Raw genomic sequence first — 18,349 nt, 5'->3', positions numbered from 1 at the left:
TCCCTTTCCACTACCCCTTGTTCGTTTTCCAGAGTTAGGACTCTCTCATGTTCTGTCACCCTCACTGATATTTCCCACTCATTTTCTCTCCTTTCCCCTTTATTCCCTTTTACTATTTTTGTATTCCCCAAATGAATGAAACCATATAATGTTTGTCCTTCTCCGATTGACTTACTTCACTCAGCATAATACCCTCCAACCATGTCACAGCAAATGGTGGGTATTTGTCATTTCGGATGGCTGAGTAATATTCCATTGTATACATAGACCACATCTTCTTTATCCATTCATCTTTCGATGGACACCGAGGCTCCTTCCACAGTTTGGCTATTGTGGACATTGCTGCTATAGACACTGGGGTGCAGGTGTCCCGGCGTTTTACTGCATCTGTATCTTTTACTGCAATTGCTGGGTGGTAGGGAAGTTCTATTTTTAACTCTTTGAGGAACCTCCACACAGTTTTCCAGAGTGGCTGCACCAGTTCACATTCCCACCAACAGTGCAAGACAGTTCCTCCTTTTCCGCAACCTCTCCAACATTTGTTGTTTCCTGTCTTGTTAATTTTCCCCATTCTCACTGGGGTGAGGTGGTATCTCGTTGTGGTTTTGATTTGTATTTCCCTGATGGCAAGTGATGTGGAGCATTTTCTCATGTGCATGTTGGCCATGTCTATGTCTTCCTCTGTGAGATTTCTCTTCGTGTCTTCTGCCCATTTCATGATTGGATTGTTTGTTTCTTTGCTGTTGAGTTTAATAAGTTCTTTATAGATCTTAGATACTAGCCCTTTCTCTGATATGTCATTTGCAAATATCTTCTCCCATTCTGTAGGTTGTCTGTTAGTTTTGCTGACTGTTTCTTTTGCTGTACAGAAGCTTTTTATCTTGATTAAGTCCCAAAAATTCATTTTTGCTTTTGTTTCCCTTGCCTTCATAGATGTATCTTGCAAGAAGTTGCTGTGGCCAAGTTCAAAAAGGGTGTTGCTTGTGTTCTCTTCTAGGATTTTGATGGATTCTTGTCTCACATTTAGATCTTTCCTCCATTTTGAGTTTATCTTTGTGTATGGTATAAGAGAATGATCTAGTTTCATTCTTCTGCACGCGGCTGTCCAATTTTTCCAGCACCATTTATTGAAGAGACTGTCTTTTGTCTAGTGGATTATCTTTCCTGCTTTGTCAAATATTGGTTGACCATAGAGTTGAGGGCCCATTTCTGGATTCTCTATTCTGTTCCATTGATCTATGTGTCTGTTTTTGTGCCAGTACCACACTGTCTTGATGATCACAGCTTTGTAGTACAACCTGAAATCTGGCATTGTGATGCCCCTAGCTCTGGTTTTCTTTTTCAATATTCCCCAGGCTTTTCGGGGTCTTTTCTGATTCCACACAAATCTTAAGATGATTTGTTCCAACTCTCTGAAGAAAGTCCATGGTATTTTGATAGCGATTGCATTAAATGTATAAATTGCCCTGGGTAGCATTGACATTTTCACAATATTAATTCTTCCAATCCTTGAGCATGGAATATTTTTCAATTTCTTTGTGTCTTCCTCAATTTCTTTCATTAGTGGTCTGTAGGTTTTAGGGTATAGATCCTTTACCTCTTTGGTTAGGTTTATTCCTAGGTATCTTATACTTTTGGGTGCAGTTGTAAACGGGATTGACTCTTTAATTTCTCTTTCTTTGGTCTCATTGTTAGTGTATAGAAATGCCACTGACTTCTGGGCATTGATTTTGTATCCTGCCACACTGCTGATTTGAGTTCTAGCAATCTTGTGGTGGAGTCTTTGGGTTTCTATGTACAGTATCATGTCATCTGCAAAGAGAGAGAATTTGGCTTCTTCTTTGCCAATTTGAATCCCTTTTATTTGTTTTTGTTGCCTGTTTTTGTTGCCTGATTGTTGCTTGAAGTACTAGAACTTCTAGTACTATGTTGAATAGCAGTGGTGAGAGTGGACATGCCTATCATGTTCCTGATCTTAGGGGAAAGGCAAAAGTCACCCTTTAAAAAAAGATTTAGTTAGATTTGTGTGTTAGTGTATAATTTATGGATTAATGGGAGTAATTTTAATGTAAACATTTGAACAGTGAAAAGTGAATTATGCCTGGAATATTTAGGGACAATAAAAATACCTTGACCCTCTTGAGGTTTTTTTAGAACACCTGTTGTTTAGAAACTTAGAATAAACCATTACTCACAACTCCTTTTTAAAATAGGTTTTAACAAAAAATTATTATAGTATTACCAGAAATATAATTAATTTACTGATTGTAAAGCAACACCATTCATGGTTTTCTTTTTTTTTTTAAATTTTAAGTTTTTATTTTAACTCTAGTTAGCATGTAGTGTTATATTAGTTTCAGGTGTATAATATACTGATTCAGTACTTTAAAACAGGTGATGAATATTCTTAAAAGTACCATACAGAAGAGGGCAAGAATATATTTAGATTGCATAAAGAGTTTATGTGGCCCATTTTTGGTAACAGAGCAAAAACGAAGAGCAAAAAGCAACAAGTTTGTAGATAAGACATTTTGATAGAAATAGTTTAAAATTAATAGATACTTAGAAAATTAAACACTAGGATCACCTCTAATGCAATTGCAGTTTCTATGTGACAATGACAAGCAGAGGCAACACTTTAAGAAGTTTTTGTTGATTGACTGTAAAGGGAGAATACTGGATTTATTGGTTTATAATCTTAGAAAATGGTTTTTGGTATTTTAAACTTTTCTTGATGATCTTTCCTTGCCCGGCTGGTAAAGTGCTCCTCCTTTGTCCTACTATTACACTTGGGCAAATCATACTATTTTCTTCATTGAATTCCAATGGTGTGTTTACACTCTGGTCTTTCCCAAATGCAACTGAAGTTCTCGGAAGGCAGATATGATTCTCTATTTCTGTTAACAGTGCATTCTACCAAACAGGCTGTAACTTGCTCTCTATCCCTCAATTTCCAAGTCCTGTATGTTCAGCCTTGAAATTTCCTTTTCATTAGTCTTTACTGACATCGAGAAGTATCATCCACAAACCAAAAGGGTTACTCTGCCTAAGGCTACTCTTAGGTGGGGACCTGGAAGTAGAGCAGGCTATAGAGATGAAGACCTCTTCCCCATCCCATCCTGCATGCACCTGAGGAGCTCCACACTGCCCTGGTTCAGCACAGCCTTGAGAGTAAGAGCGAGAACTCTGGAGCCAGGCTGCCTGGAGTTGAGCCTCTGCTGTTCCATTTATTAGCCCTGCCACTTATTAGCTGTGCGACCTTGGACAAGTGTTTTCACTTCTGTCTGCCTCAGTTTCCTCATCTCTAAAATGTGGCTAATAATAGGCTACTTCATGTGGCTGCTATGAGAATGAAATTACATAAGTTATATATGTAAAGTGCTAACAACAGTGCCTGGCACAGAGTAGACCCTTCAAGTGTTAGCTACAATAGTTATTATTCTTCATTACTAGGCAGTAATACTGCCCCTTTAGGTAGTGGTGGGAGAGAGTAATAACAGAATCTCCGTAGGAGTATGGAGTAGGAACACTTCCCCAAAGCCCTTGTTGAGAGTCACTGCTCTAGGCTGGAAAGCCAATGCTGCCTCAAGCACTGGACAAGCCAGCTTTAGGTCCAACATGTGGAAGGGATCCAGTTATGATTTACTGCTGTCCAGAGCAAGGGATACAAACTGACAACTGACAGTGATTTGATTGTTAGCTCATACAGTTCTTTATAAGTAGATGTAACTACACAGATGTTAGGCTTCTATGAAATTCATGCATGAACTAACACTGAACTTATGATTGCTTTCTTCAAATAAGTAAATCCCCAATCTCTAAGTGAGGAACTGGAAAGAAATCTCAGAAGGGCTTTTAGAAGATGCAGACTTTTTTTTCTGAAGAATATCCTTTAAGAGAAGATTCTGTGATTCCGTTAAAAATAGCCTCTCACTGGTTTTCTCTAATGCATTCATTCCTAACTTCCGACTTAACTATCTACAAAAACAGAGGGAAACACACAAAGTTCCCACATCAGGAACAAAAACAAGGACTGCCAATCTATTTTTGCTAGATTCCAAGGGACTTTCCATTGCAAGACCATGGAAACTAGACTGAGAAGAGCAATGGATAATATGCAAGGCAAGAAAGAAAGAGCGAAAAACTTTCTCCTCTGAAAGTTACGAATGAAGGCCTTTTGTTCCTTTGTTATTTCATGCCCTTGCCAGAAATAAAGATCTATCAACTCAAAAACTGATTCACTATCCTCCTACTGTATATATCCTATATTTTTGGGCAGTCAAATGCTATTATTTGCCTGTTACCAGTATATGGTTTCTATATTACACAGAGGCTGACTCTATGTAGAGACTGAATCAATGAGGAAAATAGCAAGAATAATACAGGTGGTGAATATTTATTTTAATATGCCCTAAGCTTCTGCTGCAGCCAGACTGCTATTCAAAAGACATTTCACTTTAGGTGTTAGTTTGTTTAAGCCTCACAATAACCTATGAAGGCAGGTAGTATTACTATTATCCTATTTACTATTATCTAGGTAAGGGAACAGAGACACAGAGTACTATGGAAGACAAACTTGAGAAGTATTTGCAAAACCGGGGGAAAGGACAGTGAAATTACAATAGCGCAGCTGATAGGTATGGAAACCAGGGAACAAAACTCTAAGCAAGTATGGAATAGAAATCATCCAAAGAAGCACATGAGAAGAATTGAGGTGAAAGCAAAAACCTTCCTGAGGCAGTGAATGGCCTGAGTTTACACAACTCTGCTTAGGAAGAAGAGGCGGCCAAGCAAAGTCGCCAAGAGGTAGTCTTTCTAGATTCAGGTTCTTTCTCTACCACAAGTTGGGTGACCTTGGGTGAATTACTTAATTTTTCTAAACCTCTGTTTCTTCATTTGTAAAATGGGAGTAACCATGATAGTATGTTCTTCATATGGTTTTTTATAAGGATTTAAGTGAGTCTTACATGTACATAAAACTGTGACACAGGGATCCCTGGGTGGCGCAGCGGTTTAGCGCCTGCCTTTGGCCCAGGGCGTGATCCTGGAGACCCGGGATCGAATCCCACGTCGGGCTCCTGGTGCATGGAGCCTGCTTCTCCCTCTGCCTTTGTCTCTGGCGCTCTCTCTCTCTCTGTCTCTCAGTCTTTCATGAATAAAAAAAAAAAAAAAAAAAAAAAACTGTGACACATAGTACATCCAATAAGTGATAGCTGTTTTTGTTGTTATCAGGATGATGATTATTGTTATTATTATTATTAAATGGGTAAAAAGAAAGGGGAGGAAAATTCATGGTCAAGTAATTGAGGAGGTTCTAATTAATTAAGATTGTTTATGGTATGTTTTCTCATTGCCTTTAATATGCTTACCTAAATTGTCAAGCCTCAAGTAGGGAATTCTCAGATTTATTTAACCACAAAACCTCCTTGCTTTTTATTGTTTTTCATTGAATATAAATAATGTCTCGTGGGACATTGATGTCCTACAGTTTGCAGTCTAGGAAATGTTCTTCATTTCACACACGTTGTACAGAAGAATAGAAAAACAGGCACGACAATGTCTTCTTTCTTTGATGACCTGCACTGCAAACAACTAACCATCAAAGAAAGTGCTTTTAGCTTTACAAAACATCATGAATACACTTCTTTTTCCATTGTACAAAACCACATATCTAGGCACTCAAACCTTATGATCACTCAATCTTGTCAATGTCATCAGCTTTAACCTTGAAAGGTTTTCAACATTTTTATAGAATGTTGTAAAAAAATGAGTTAAAATTGGCATAGCTCCAGCTTTCTGTGAGATTTATTTTACCATATTATAATTCCTTCAAAGTATTTGTAGTTCATTGCCTATTGTGTCATAGGAACACTATTCACTTGTGTGATGGCATTACATTTCTCTAGTGCTCCTTATTTTGATTTCAGAGTAATAACATAAAAAACACATTATTCAGAAGTTTTGTTTTATTAGTTTTCCCTCTAGTCCTGACGGTAGATTATATTAATCAGTTTTTGTTGTATTTAATGTTTCTGTGTCAGATAGCGTATCCTACATGGCTTTCCACAACTGGGCACGGGTTTATTCAAAGAGAAGTTAACGAGCTTCTGTAGGAATTATTCCCACTATATTCCATTACAACTAAGCTGAGTTGGGGAAATATAATTAGAAATAAAATCTCTTAGGATCCCAGTGAATCCTTCCCATGTAGAAAAGAATGAAACAGTTTTATTATTGTGTAAAGATTGATCAGACTGAGATGCACTTCACATGCAATCTGCTGACAAGATTGCAATGAAAGAAATCCCTCCCTTAGCTAGGCAAGCAGATACAGTTCATTACATTTATGCTAATTGTCTTTATTGAAATAAAAAAATAAAAATTTTTTGTATCTTTTTTCCTTAAAGTATAATTGATTTCTAACATTATATTAGTTTCAGGTGTATAACATAATGATTCATATTTATATACATTGTGAAATGATCACCACAATAAGTCTAGTTACCTCTTGGCACGATACAGAGTTATGTTTTTTTTTTTCTTATGTTGAGAATGTTCAAGATCTGCTCCCTTAGCAAATCCCAAATATGCAGTACAATATTATTGACTATAGTCACCATGCTGTACATTACATCCCAATAACATTTATTGTATTACTGGAAGTTTTCATCTCAACTTGTATCTTTATGCCAAGCAGGAAGTAGCATCATGAAGCCAAGTACATAGTTTTAAATTCCCCAGAGCTGGGGAAAGGAATGCCATCCACCCTCCTAGAAGTTCATACATCAAAGAAATTGCTCTGAGGCCTCTGAGAAATGCATTCCTGGGATGCAGAACCAGTATGAGGTATATTAATCTTTTAAAACGATTTATATACATCTTAAAAAGAGAAAGCATTTAGAATTTCAAGTTTTCTAAGGTAATGCTAAAGGGACAGGGAGGACTACTCTTCCTTTTAGGCACTAGGGAAAAATTAAGTTAATTAATTTTTTTAGAACTGTATTTATCCTTGCAATTTCCCATTTTTGATACTACTTTATAGTTACACTATGGTTTTTTTAAAAATTGTCTCCATTTCTGTGCTGTCTCCTTTTTCTGAGCAGTTTGCAGTTGTATAAATATCCAGCAAGTCAAGTCATTATCAGAATTACAATAGGATGAATTTAAAAAATTAATACAATATTCCCCTTGAAGGAATATTTTTTTGAGGGGATATCTTTAAATATATCACACTAATGATATGATTCTTCATTAGAATTTTTGATTCTTGATTAGCAGCGCATAACATTTTCTTGGTATATTACATTCACAAACTCTAGTGGAGACTTCTTGCTTGTGCTTTCAAATGAGTATTTCAGCATTATTTTGTAGTTTCTTATGAAATCTTATCCAATCCTAGCCTGTAATCTAATAATATAAATTTTTAATTAAGAAATTTTCTTATTATCCCCAATGAATTTCTCCTAAGTAACATTGCATTTACATGGTAATCTAGGCCCTTCAGTAATTATTCCATTTTCCCAAATAATTTTTCCTACATCCAAAACACAAAGATATCCATGGCTGTTCTCTAGTATTAAAGTCTTATTATAAGACACCCATTGAAGGATACAGATTGGACTTATAGTGTTTAAGGTACAATGTATTGTCTTGAGAACAAATACAAACTGGGCCTTTTTTTTTTTTTTTTGCATTGGTCTAATCAATAATTGTATCGTCCATTATATCTCCATGAATAACGGGCCTCTACCTTTGTTTGCTTTCCATCCTGGTCCTGGAGAGAACTTGCATGATAGGCAGTTGAGATATGGTGAAATAACTGTGAGCCTTTCCTCACGGAGCCTACATTCCAATAGGATTTCCTTTCACTTAACTCATTGTCTCAAACACCAACTCAAGAAACTTCATTCCTTTTCAAAGTGTAATCTGAGCACAGTGTTTTCAGAAGAAGACTCAGGGATGCTTCTCCTCACAGACTTTGGATCAGGGCACACACACAGGATGTTTGTGGTTGGCCACAAATAAGAGAGCCCAACATTTACAAACTTGAGCAGCAAGGCAATTTGGTGGAAGGGCATATGATGGTGCACAGAGCAGCAGGAGCACTGGAGTTAGGGGGACCTGGGGGAGATGGCTAGCAAAAAAGAGTTAGGCAGCTGATAGCACAACCTGATTTCCATGGGGAGAATTTGGCTGGAGTGCTGGTGCTGGGAACTTTTTGTTTGCTTGATTCTGCTGATGCTGCCCTTCACACATTACATTTACAGAAGTCAAAATTTCAGTCACAAGTATCTGATCAACTAGAGCCATCTTCCAGTAATGTCAGCTCCATTATAACAAGAGACTAAAGGGAGAGAAAAAGTTATCCCTCTTTGCTTTCTAGAGTGGGAGATGTCACTCTGCTTATTTTGATACTTCTGTCAAATGGTGCTCACTTTATGAATACATCATTCTAAGTGCTTTGCATATATTAATTCATTGATTCTTACAGCAACTCTAAGTGGCAGATATTATTTTTTCCATTTGTACAGTAAAGAAACTGGGCATAAGAAATTAATTAATTTAATTTTTATTTTTTAGATTTAGTTTGCTCCAATCACACAGTAAGTAAGTGGTAGAGAGAAAATCTGAAGCTAGACACTCAGGTTTCAGAATGAGTGGTCTTCTCAGTATTGCTCAGCCTTACCAAAGACAAGTGTTCAGAGGTCTTACTATAAAGAAAAGGAAAAAAAAAAGAAAGACAGAAAAAGAGAAAATAACAAATCAAATCAACAATCAAATGTTTGGTTTATTTGGTGATAAAATGTAGTTTCTAAATGTAGTTTCTATTTTTCTCTATACTTTTGTATTATAAATTTGTGTTTTTTAAAAAAAGTTTGTATTTTTTTAACATGTAATTTTGATGTAATGTTAGAGTTATAGGAGATTTACGAAGACAGTACAGTTCCCACGTGTAGTTTTACTCAGCTTCCCTATGTTAACACTTTACATAACCACACAAAGAAATTAACAGTGATCCATCACTATTAACAAACCACAGACTTTAACCAATTTCCTGTTTTTCCACTAACGTCCTTTTTCTGTTCCAAGGTCCACTCCAGGATCCTATATTGCATTTACTTACCATGCATGTTTCTTTACCTCCAATCTGTTCCACTTCCTCATAACTTTGGTACCTTGAATGAATAATGGTCAAGTGTTCTGTTGAACATTCTTCAATTCAGGCTTGTCTGATGTTTTCTTATGATTAAGGTTATGGATTTGGAGGAAGAATATCGTTCTAGTGCATTCTATCAGGGAAGTTATATAATATCCAATATGTCTTGTTATTAGGATTTTTTTTTTTTTTTGTTATTTTTTTTGTTTTGTTTTGTTTTTTTTTTTTGTTATTAGGATTTTAACATTTATTATTTAGTTACGGTGGCTCTGTTTTATTTTTATTTTTTAATTTTTTTCTGTTTTATTTTTTAATCATGATTTTTTCTTTACTTTTAAAAATATTGCTGAGTTAACATTTCCAATATTTAGTAGATTTTATTTATTTTTTATTGCAACTTTTCTTATATTGCAAAACCTCTAACTCCTATGGATTCCTAGACCACATATAACTAACTCACTCTTGCTCTTCAGTAACTAAGTTCTTGTGATTTAGAACATAATCTGTCCCTTAAACCACATATAACTAAATGCTCCATCTGATGTGTAATAAGCTAAATGAAAGATGAGCAATCCACTATGTCCATGTTTTAGAGTAAACTGTATAGCCAAAGGCAATCCTTATTCTGATACAAAATGTAGTACCACACTACGGAGTTAGTGAATTATAGTCCATTCTATTTAATGAGTATCCAGGCTCATTTCTTTTGCTGTTCTTAAAAGGCCTTCAGGCCAATTTGCTTCTTGGCTTAGGTTTTATGATACAATGTACAGCTCATTTAAAACAATTCTCCATACATAAAATTGTACATCTGTCTTTTGATATGTGTAAAATGTGCTGAAATAGTAGTGTAGACAAATTCTTGTTAAGGAAAACCATTTTGCAGTTGTCCCTGTGTAATCCCATGATCTTTTGTAATTTGTACGTTTTGCTTATAACTGAAGTATGTATTTAAAAACCATTATGATCTTACGCTTTTGTATTTCATATATATACACACAAAACTATATATATATACTTAATATAATTTATTATTTTTATTTGAACTCTTTCTTCCTTATACCAGAGAGCCGATCTGTAAACTCTTTTAATTCTTTTTGCAACTTTAGGAGTACTATTACATGTTGTTTGTGTGTGTTTGTTTTTTTTCTTTAAAATAAATAGTAGCATCTGCTCTAGGCCTCCAACAGACAGTGGAAAAAAATTTTTTTTAAAAAACATAGAATGCTTCATCAATTTGTGTGTCATTCTTGTGCAGGGGCCATGCTAATCTTCTCTGTGTTGTTCCAATTTCGGTATATGTGCTGCCTAAGCAAGCATGATAGTGAAAATTTTTAATGTTTGGTAGGCCATTTGTTTAAATTTAAGTGGGTGATAGTGAAGATGTGGCTAAGAATAGGAAAAGAATAAAAGTACATATTCATGATAAGTCAGTGTTTAGGATGCTACAGTTCTAGCAATGCTCTTATATTTATCAACTTGGAGCATGGTGATCCTGGTTATTTAATACACCATTCTAGTGTATTTTGCTTTTGCAAAAAGAACTTAGCATTTAAAACATTTGCCCTCTGCTTAGACATCTAGTCACTTAATCATTAGTTAATCAATATCTCAATGCTTAGGCACCTTAAAGAGCATCTTAGTAATCTTACTACAAAATTTAAGTTTGTTATATGATTGCTTTAAAACAACTTTATTAGTTTTTCACTGCTAAGGGCTAGTATGGAATCCTAGAACCCTGGCTTTTGATCTTAACAATAATATATGAGAAATCATAAGAATTAAACCACTTCCCCCCCTCCCCCCAGCTTACTTTCCAGGATATGTCATAAATGATATATCCACAAACCAGTTTTTCCTTTTTTTATTTTATTTTTTGTTTGTTTTCAGGTGAGTGTGGGGAAATGGGAGAAACCATTTGGCAACAGGAGCGGGATATGAAATTAAATATTTCCATAGATCCGTCAGGTTTCTGGACAGATTAAAGAATCTTTACTCACAGACAGCATGCATTAGTGGTGTGCTGGAGCTGGCATGCACCAGCTTGCAGGAACCAGTTATTAAATTCTAAAGAGTTTTGTCACCCAGTTATTAAACATAGCCATTATTAAAAATTGAATTAAAGAAACTTATGATTAAATACTTTTAAAGCAAAAGGTAAAAAAAAATAAAGCAAAAGGTAATAAAAACTCAAGACTCATCATTTTCTAATTTTTAAATTATACCTTAGTATTGGCACTCGAAGTTATTTGTATCGGTAATCTTTGAAATACAATGATTTGCCACTGCCCACCTATTCCCAATTCTGTGTACAGAGACTTCATGTTGGTAGCCTTGAAAGGTTATGATTAACATTATGAGTATGTATTCTCTTAAAGAAAATAAAATTAAACATAGAGACCCTGTGATTTAAAATCACTATTCCCCTATCATTACCGACATTCTGTTAGTCAAACACACTACTCTCCTATCCACTTCAAGGTGTTTGAGTTTGCTGCTGTTTTCCCATTGCTTGGAATCCTTTCCCCTTCACTGTACACTTGGATTTTTTTTCCCATAAGAGTTTACATTTTATTCTTTCAGAAAAATCCTGTCTGATTATCCTATCCAGAATAGTCCACCCTGTTCTGCCTATTCCCTGACCTGAAACATCATTTGCCATTCCTTCACATGGCCTTATTTTCCTTAGAGCATTTATTATTCATTGAAAGTATATGGTTTATTTGTTTATATGTTTACTGTCTTTCTCTCTTGCTAAACTATAAACTCCCCAAGGGAAGGACTCTTCTATTATCTTTTTATTTCTGGGGTTTTTCAATGCCTAAAAGAGGGCCAGGCACACAGTAGATGACTCATATATTTTTGTGTAAAAAATGATTTAATATTTGAATAGACAATATCAGTGAAAGCTATCTAATTTAAAATAGAGGTTGAGAGATAGTAAAATTAAATTAGAGTACTACCACTTGACAAAAAAAGAGGCTTTAAGATTCTAAGATAAGCTATTGCAAAGAACACTTTTTTGGGGGGGGTAAGTGTCATTTATAAAAGATAAAGATATTTAACTTTGGCTGCATTTTCTGAGGGATGGAATTTGGGAGTAGATTATGTCAAAATTCTAGTTAGAGATGGGTTTTGCATATTACATTAATTATTCTGTACTCATCTGTGGAAATAATCCTTCTTAAGCAACATAATTTACATGAATGAGGGAGAGGGTTTTATTTTAAGGAACAGCAGCATATTCAGATTTTTTCATGGCAGTCCTCCAGCTACAGAAGCTAGCTGTCAAGAACTACTTTCTTTCCCAAAAGGCTTTTGTAAGGTGGAAGCTGAGGCTGCAGTTCTATTCCAAGCCAAACTTTGTACAATATGAGCAAATAAAATGCAAAAGAACATTTTCAGTGACTTTGATGAGGGTAGCTATTTCTAATATTTAAGAGTCCAGTCAAATTTATTGCTGCTTTTAAAAAACTGTGATCAGGAATGGATAGATTATCTGTTATCCATTAAGAACAGAAATGTAGGGATCCCTGGGTGGCGCAGCGGTTTAGCGCCTGCCTTTGGCCCAAGGCGCGATCCTGGAGACCCAGGATCGAATCCCACGTCGGGCTCCCACGTCGGGCTCCCCGGTGCATGGAGCCTGCTTCTCCCTCTGCCTGTGTCTCTGCCCCTCTCTCTCTCTCTCTCTGTGTGTCACTATCATAAAAAAATAAATAAATAAATAAAAAAAGAACTGAAATGTAAGATTCATAAACTGAGGAGTAAAGGGTAACAAGGATATTGCTTAAAGGTAGTGATGTGGAGGTTGGCAAATATTTGGGAGAAAGCACTTATTTATTTCATTCATTTATTCCACATATAGTTTTAAGCACTAATTATGTGTTAGGCATTGTTTTCGGTACTAGGAATATACATAAGAGAATACTTTCTAGCTTTAAACAGCCTAATAGGGTAATAAAAACAAGTAAGCAGGTTATTGCAACACAATGAGGTAAGTGGTAGGATGAGAATGTTCAAGGCTTTCTAAGAGCCCATGAAAAAGACAACAGCCCAGATTTATGATGTTTGTGAAGTTGATCACGTAACCATGATTTACCTCATGGTTTAAAAAGTCTCTGACTTGAATGTAAATAATGAATTGAAGCACACAATGATGTGCTAACAAATGTTTAAAAACTGGCTCTTCAGAGGAACAAAACCCTCAGATTTGTGGCATTTGCCCATTTCTGTGGTGTAAATATATCCATTTTGCTGATTTTAAAGCTACTAAGCCGGCAGACATAGTATATTTGAAGTTACAAGAGAAAGAGAATAGGTTAACAGAGGAAGGCTCCTGAAAAATGAGATAAAGGTAGGTTCAAGATGAAAGGAGGGTGAATAGATCCTCCACTAACCAAAGGGAATAAGAATAAGGGTGTGGATCTAGATGCATTTTTTGTGGTTTATGGGTCCACCCTGACCTATAATTACAATTATGCAGAGTTAGAATTTGCAGAAATAATTTGAAAATTTTCTATCTACTGGTTTGATGGGGACTACTAAGTTATCCTCTGGTATTAATTTTCGTTTGATTCTTATTAATAATAGAATCTCCCTTGTAATGGTCTCTTTTGCAGCTAATGCAGTTATGTGACTATGTTTGAGTCCATGGGATATGAATGGGATGATGTGTATATTTTTTAGGAAAGGTGAAGCAAGTGGCTTACGTTGGATTGCCCTTTCTCCTTCCACCTGATTGGGAAATGACTAAAACGGCATCCAGTCTTGGATACAGAGATGAATACCATATATTTTCATCATGTGAGGGCATGAACCAAACTGTCTTTTTGGAATGCTGGCTATCCTTCTGAACAGAGCCTAGTCTGCTTGCCTATCTGCCTTTGCACATTATGTCAGAAGAAAATAAGCATTTATCTTATTTAAGTACTGGATTTTTGAATCTCTTTGTTATAGCAGTTTAGACTGTCCCCTAACTAGTACAGTTTCTGTATTCTCTGTGAATGAGGAGATAAAATTGTTTTTGAAGAATTTAGAGTTCATTGGGAAGGGCATACGGTTTGAAAGGAGTGAAGTTAGTTTGAAATAGCTAGGGGATGGGGGATAGGACAATAGACAATAGTTACTTGGAAAACATAGAAACATTGCTTGGTAATCTTGAGGAATAGAAGACCATTGATCATGGAAAAAGGAAACGATATAAATATGAATTAACTAAATAAACTCAACAAAACAGGGGAAAGCCCTAGCAAACAATTTTAATGTAGGCCATACAGTTTCTATCAGAAATGTTCACATTTCTCAGACATATATTTAAAAATCATTTAATGATAGTAAAGATTACAAGTATATTTTCAATGTTACATACTTTAGTTTTTTAGAAAGAGAGAGAGAAAGAATGCAGGGTGGGAAGGTCAGGGGGAAAGGGAGAAAGGGAATCTTAAGCAAGCTGCATGCCCAGCATGGAGCCTGATGTGGGGCTCGATCTCACAACCCTGAGATTATGACCTAAGCTGAAATCAAGAGTCCTATCCTTAACTGTCTGAGCCACTTTGGCACCCCTCAATGTTACGTACTTATTTAAATGCTCTAGATATATAGCTTACAGGCTTGCTTGACTTTGAAGACTAGCTATATTTAATCTCCAGATCAAATAGGAATGAAATGCTAGGATTATTGAAATTAAGTAAGATGGAAAATGCTTTACTGTTATTGTGGGAAGCGTCCTGAAGGAGATGGCTTTTTAATTAAAACTCAAAATTGATGTATCTTCACACTTTGAAAACTGAGCCCATATTATTGAATTTACCTTTCTGCTATCATACATCTTTTCAAAAGGGAGTAAAATCATATTTGACTTTAGGATCTTTTAGGCTTAGACAGTTGTAGCACTATAGTAGTCTTTCATGGTATTTAATGCTCTTTGCATCTTTGTGATATTTAATGTTCTTTGGGTCTTCGACATTTGATAAAATGTGATTTTAAGTGTGATGTTTCCAGTATGGACCATGTAGAATTAAATATTTGAAATCACTCATTAGAAGTAGACTACATAATTTCCTTGTCATAGATTTCATTTTTATTTTACCTGAAAGATGATGTGTATTATTTTAAGTTGTGATCTTCTTTATATTCTAACAATGGAATACCAAGTAGTCTTATGTTTTGAACGAAATTAGATAGGATCTTGTCCCTAAGTGGTTATGGGGATAAGGGTTTTTACATTTCTGTTTATTTAATTGGCATACTGTGATTCTTTTAAGAATCCACCATGATCAAAATAAATCATATTTATCCTGTGCATGTTCATCCAGTAACTACACAAAATTTGTATCATAGGTTTAATTTTTTTATTCTAATCAAGATCTTTGTTTTTGTAAAGTGGGGACAGTTTATATAGCCAGTGAAAGCAGTTTTGAAGATAGGTAAGGTGTGTTTGTTCACGGAAAGCCTTAAAGAAGCTTGGTGTTCACTGGAAAAATGTTTTAATTTGCCCTAAGCCCAATTACTCATTACAGTTTAATTGAGCAAATTGCTTAGTCTTTCTGTCAAGTTTGATTGATGCAGATAACTACTAGCTGGAGGTGCATTGGAATGCTGGGTACCTTAAAATATCTTGGGATTTGCTTAAGAAAAAGGATATGTACGTAATAGGGACAGAAAATATTAATGTGTGAGAATACATGGTTTTTCTCTGTTCTCTTGTCTAACAAATTTGCTGTGCAGATTGGTACAATCTTTAGAGGCTGAACAATAGAAGCATGAATGGATACTTGCATGAAGATACTGTCTTGAGAAAAAAGAGAAAGGGATAAAAAAGGAAGAGGGAAGGGAAAGGGAAAGTCTCATCAAGAGACAAATAGAAAGAAATTTAGGGAAGAGAGTTAAAAGAGGGTGGGGAAAATTGGAATTGGAAATCAATAGGAATGAGGAAAAAAATAAAGATTTAAAGAAATGGATTATAAATTAGAGTTCCTTTAATACTTAATACTTACTATTTTTCAAGAGGTATACCTAGGAGTTAGAATTACTTTTTATTACCTTTGGTTGCTGCATTTTGTTTCTTTCAACACAACACTTTCACCAAGTATTTGAGTTTTACGTAAAAATCACAAAATGATAAATTAGCTCTATATCTTGAAATGCTTTAGTGCTTTGTGAAAATCAAATATGAGGAAGACAAAAACTTTCATACAATATTAATATCTGATTCCTAGGAGAGTCAGACATGGTGACTCTTGGTAAGAAGTCAAATTCTCTGGACAAAATAAACACAACTACAAAATTATATTGATTTCTCCCAAAATATTTTTATCAACCTTGTGACCGTAAACCAGTTAATATCTATGCTATAAAAGTAAAAATGAAACATGCTTACTATTTTCCCTTGGTTGATTTTATTGACAGGACTTTAAAGAAGTGTGAAATGTGAACTGTTATTTTGCAATTTTTTTTTTTTTTGGATTTTGCTAATAGGTGCAGCTTATATCTTGGCTTTATTAACTGCTCAGAACAATTGCCTTTCTTTTGTTAGGTCTTGGGCAAGATAAAATTCTGCATCACATAGCTTTTATTTTCCTTTTATTGCAGTGGAGCTTGTGTTTCCATAAAGAAAGAATGCTGGCGTATATCCTATATTAAATAGAAATTGTAGATTTAAAAACATTTCAATAGGATAATGAAGATTCCATAATTAGATATATTAAGGTGCTAGTTTTCACTTGGTTGCTTATTTTGTAGAATTTTTAAAAGCCCTGAAAAATAACATTGTGGTATATTTATTTAAAAGAGGGCTGCGATAGACCCACTACCCTGGAGGGCAACTGCATGATTTGCAGATGGCTGCTAAAGTAATTTCTAGATAGAAAATAAAAATCATTTGCCAATATCAGTGCATTGCATAAGAGAAGCAGGTGATATAATGTGCTCAATATTCATGTTTGGCCCCAGGATGTGTGAGACCTCCTAGGCTTGAGCCATCCAGCAAAGCTGGATCCTCAGAAAAGGTGGAATTGTGTCAGAACCAAATGGCAGAAGGTGTTTGCCCTCTCTAGACCTATGAACCATTTTAGCCCACTTCTGTTTGAACTATTCTTATATAGACATGAGCTATATTGAAAACAACATCATTAATAATAAAAAGAAAAGTGGCAAAGTAAAAGAAATCATTTTTAAGTGCTGGTTAAGTATATTGTCTTTTTATGTTTCTCATCCAAAATCTTGAGATTAAAATTTAATAATTAATATAATTGTGTGAAAAAACCCTTCAAGCTCTATTTTATACTATACATAAATTAATGTAGGCTGGATAAGAGACTTAAACATATAAACCAAAAACCATAGAGTTTCTGGAAAAAATAAAAAATATATTTTACACTTTAGGGTATGTAAAACTTAGGAACCAGAAACCATTAATTATAAAAAATATGATAAACATAAGAAGGTGGGCAGCCCAGGTGGCTCAGTGGTTTAGCGCCGGCTTCAGCCCAAGGCATGATCCTGGAGACCTGGGATCAAGTCCCACGTGGGGCTCCCTGCATGGAGCCTGCTTGTCCCTCTGCCTGTGTCTCTGCCTCTCTTTCTCTCTCTCTCTCTCTCTCTCTCTCTCTCTCCTCTCTGTGTATTCTCATGAATAAATAAATAAAATCTTAAAAAAAATAAGGTGAATTTTCTTCATCAAAAACAGTGCTAGGAAGATGAAAAGGTAAGCCATATGCTAGCATTAACTATTTGAATATAGATTCTAACAAAGAACTTTGTTCTCAGAAACATACAACATACAATATAGTGATTCAGCTTCTCTGTATGTCGTGTTATGCTAAGCTCACCAAAAGTGGCATCTGGCACCATACAACGCTGTTACAATACCACTGACTAATCTCTATGCCAAACCTTTTATTCTTGTGACTTATTTATCCCATAACTGCAAGCCTGGATCTCCTACTCCCCTTCACCCATTCCCTCTGTCAAGCATCAGTTTGTTCTCTATATTTATAGGGGTGTTTCTGCTTTTTACTTGTTTATTCATTTGATTTTTTTAGATTCCATTCCATATAAGTAAAATCATATGGCATTTGTCTTTCTCAGTCTGACTTACTTCACTTAGCGTAGTAACCTCTAGTTCCATCCATATTGTTGCAAATCACAAGATCTCATCCTCTTTTTGGCTGCATAATATTCTGTGTGTGTGTG

General features: G+C 35.2%; 1 protein-coding gene and 1 non-coding gene across 9 annotated transcripts in view; one reads left to right on the top strand and one right to left on the bottom strand.

Annotated features, from left to right (window-relative positions):
- Positions 1-18,349, top strand: part of MAPK10 (mitogen-activated protein kinase 10) — a 298,702-nt gene that overhangs the window by 67,575 nt on the left and 212,778 nt on the right. The window lies entirely within an intron of this gene.
- Positions 10,371-10,473, bottom strand: LOC112647436 (U6 spliceosomal RNA). Its single transcript, XR_003128324.1, has one exon. It is a non-coding gene; the product is annotated as a U6 spliceosomal RNA (small nuclear RNA).

This window comes from Canis lupus, chromosome 32, assembly GCF_003254725.2.
Source record: "Canis lupus dingo isolate Sandy chromosome 32, ASM325472v2, whole genome shotgun sequence".
NCBI classification, from domain to species: domain Eukaryota; kingdom Metazoa; phylum Chordata; class Mammalia; order Carnivora; family Canidae; genus Canis; species Canis lupus.
Note: the sequence above shows the minus strand (reverse complement) of the source record. Positions and strands in the feature narration are given on the sequence as shown.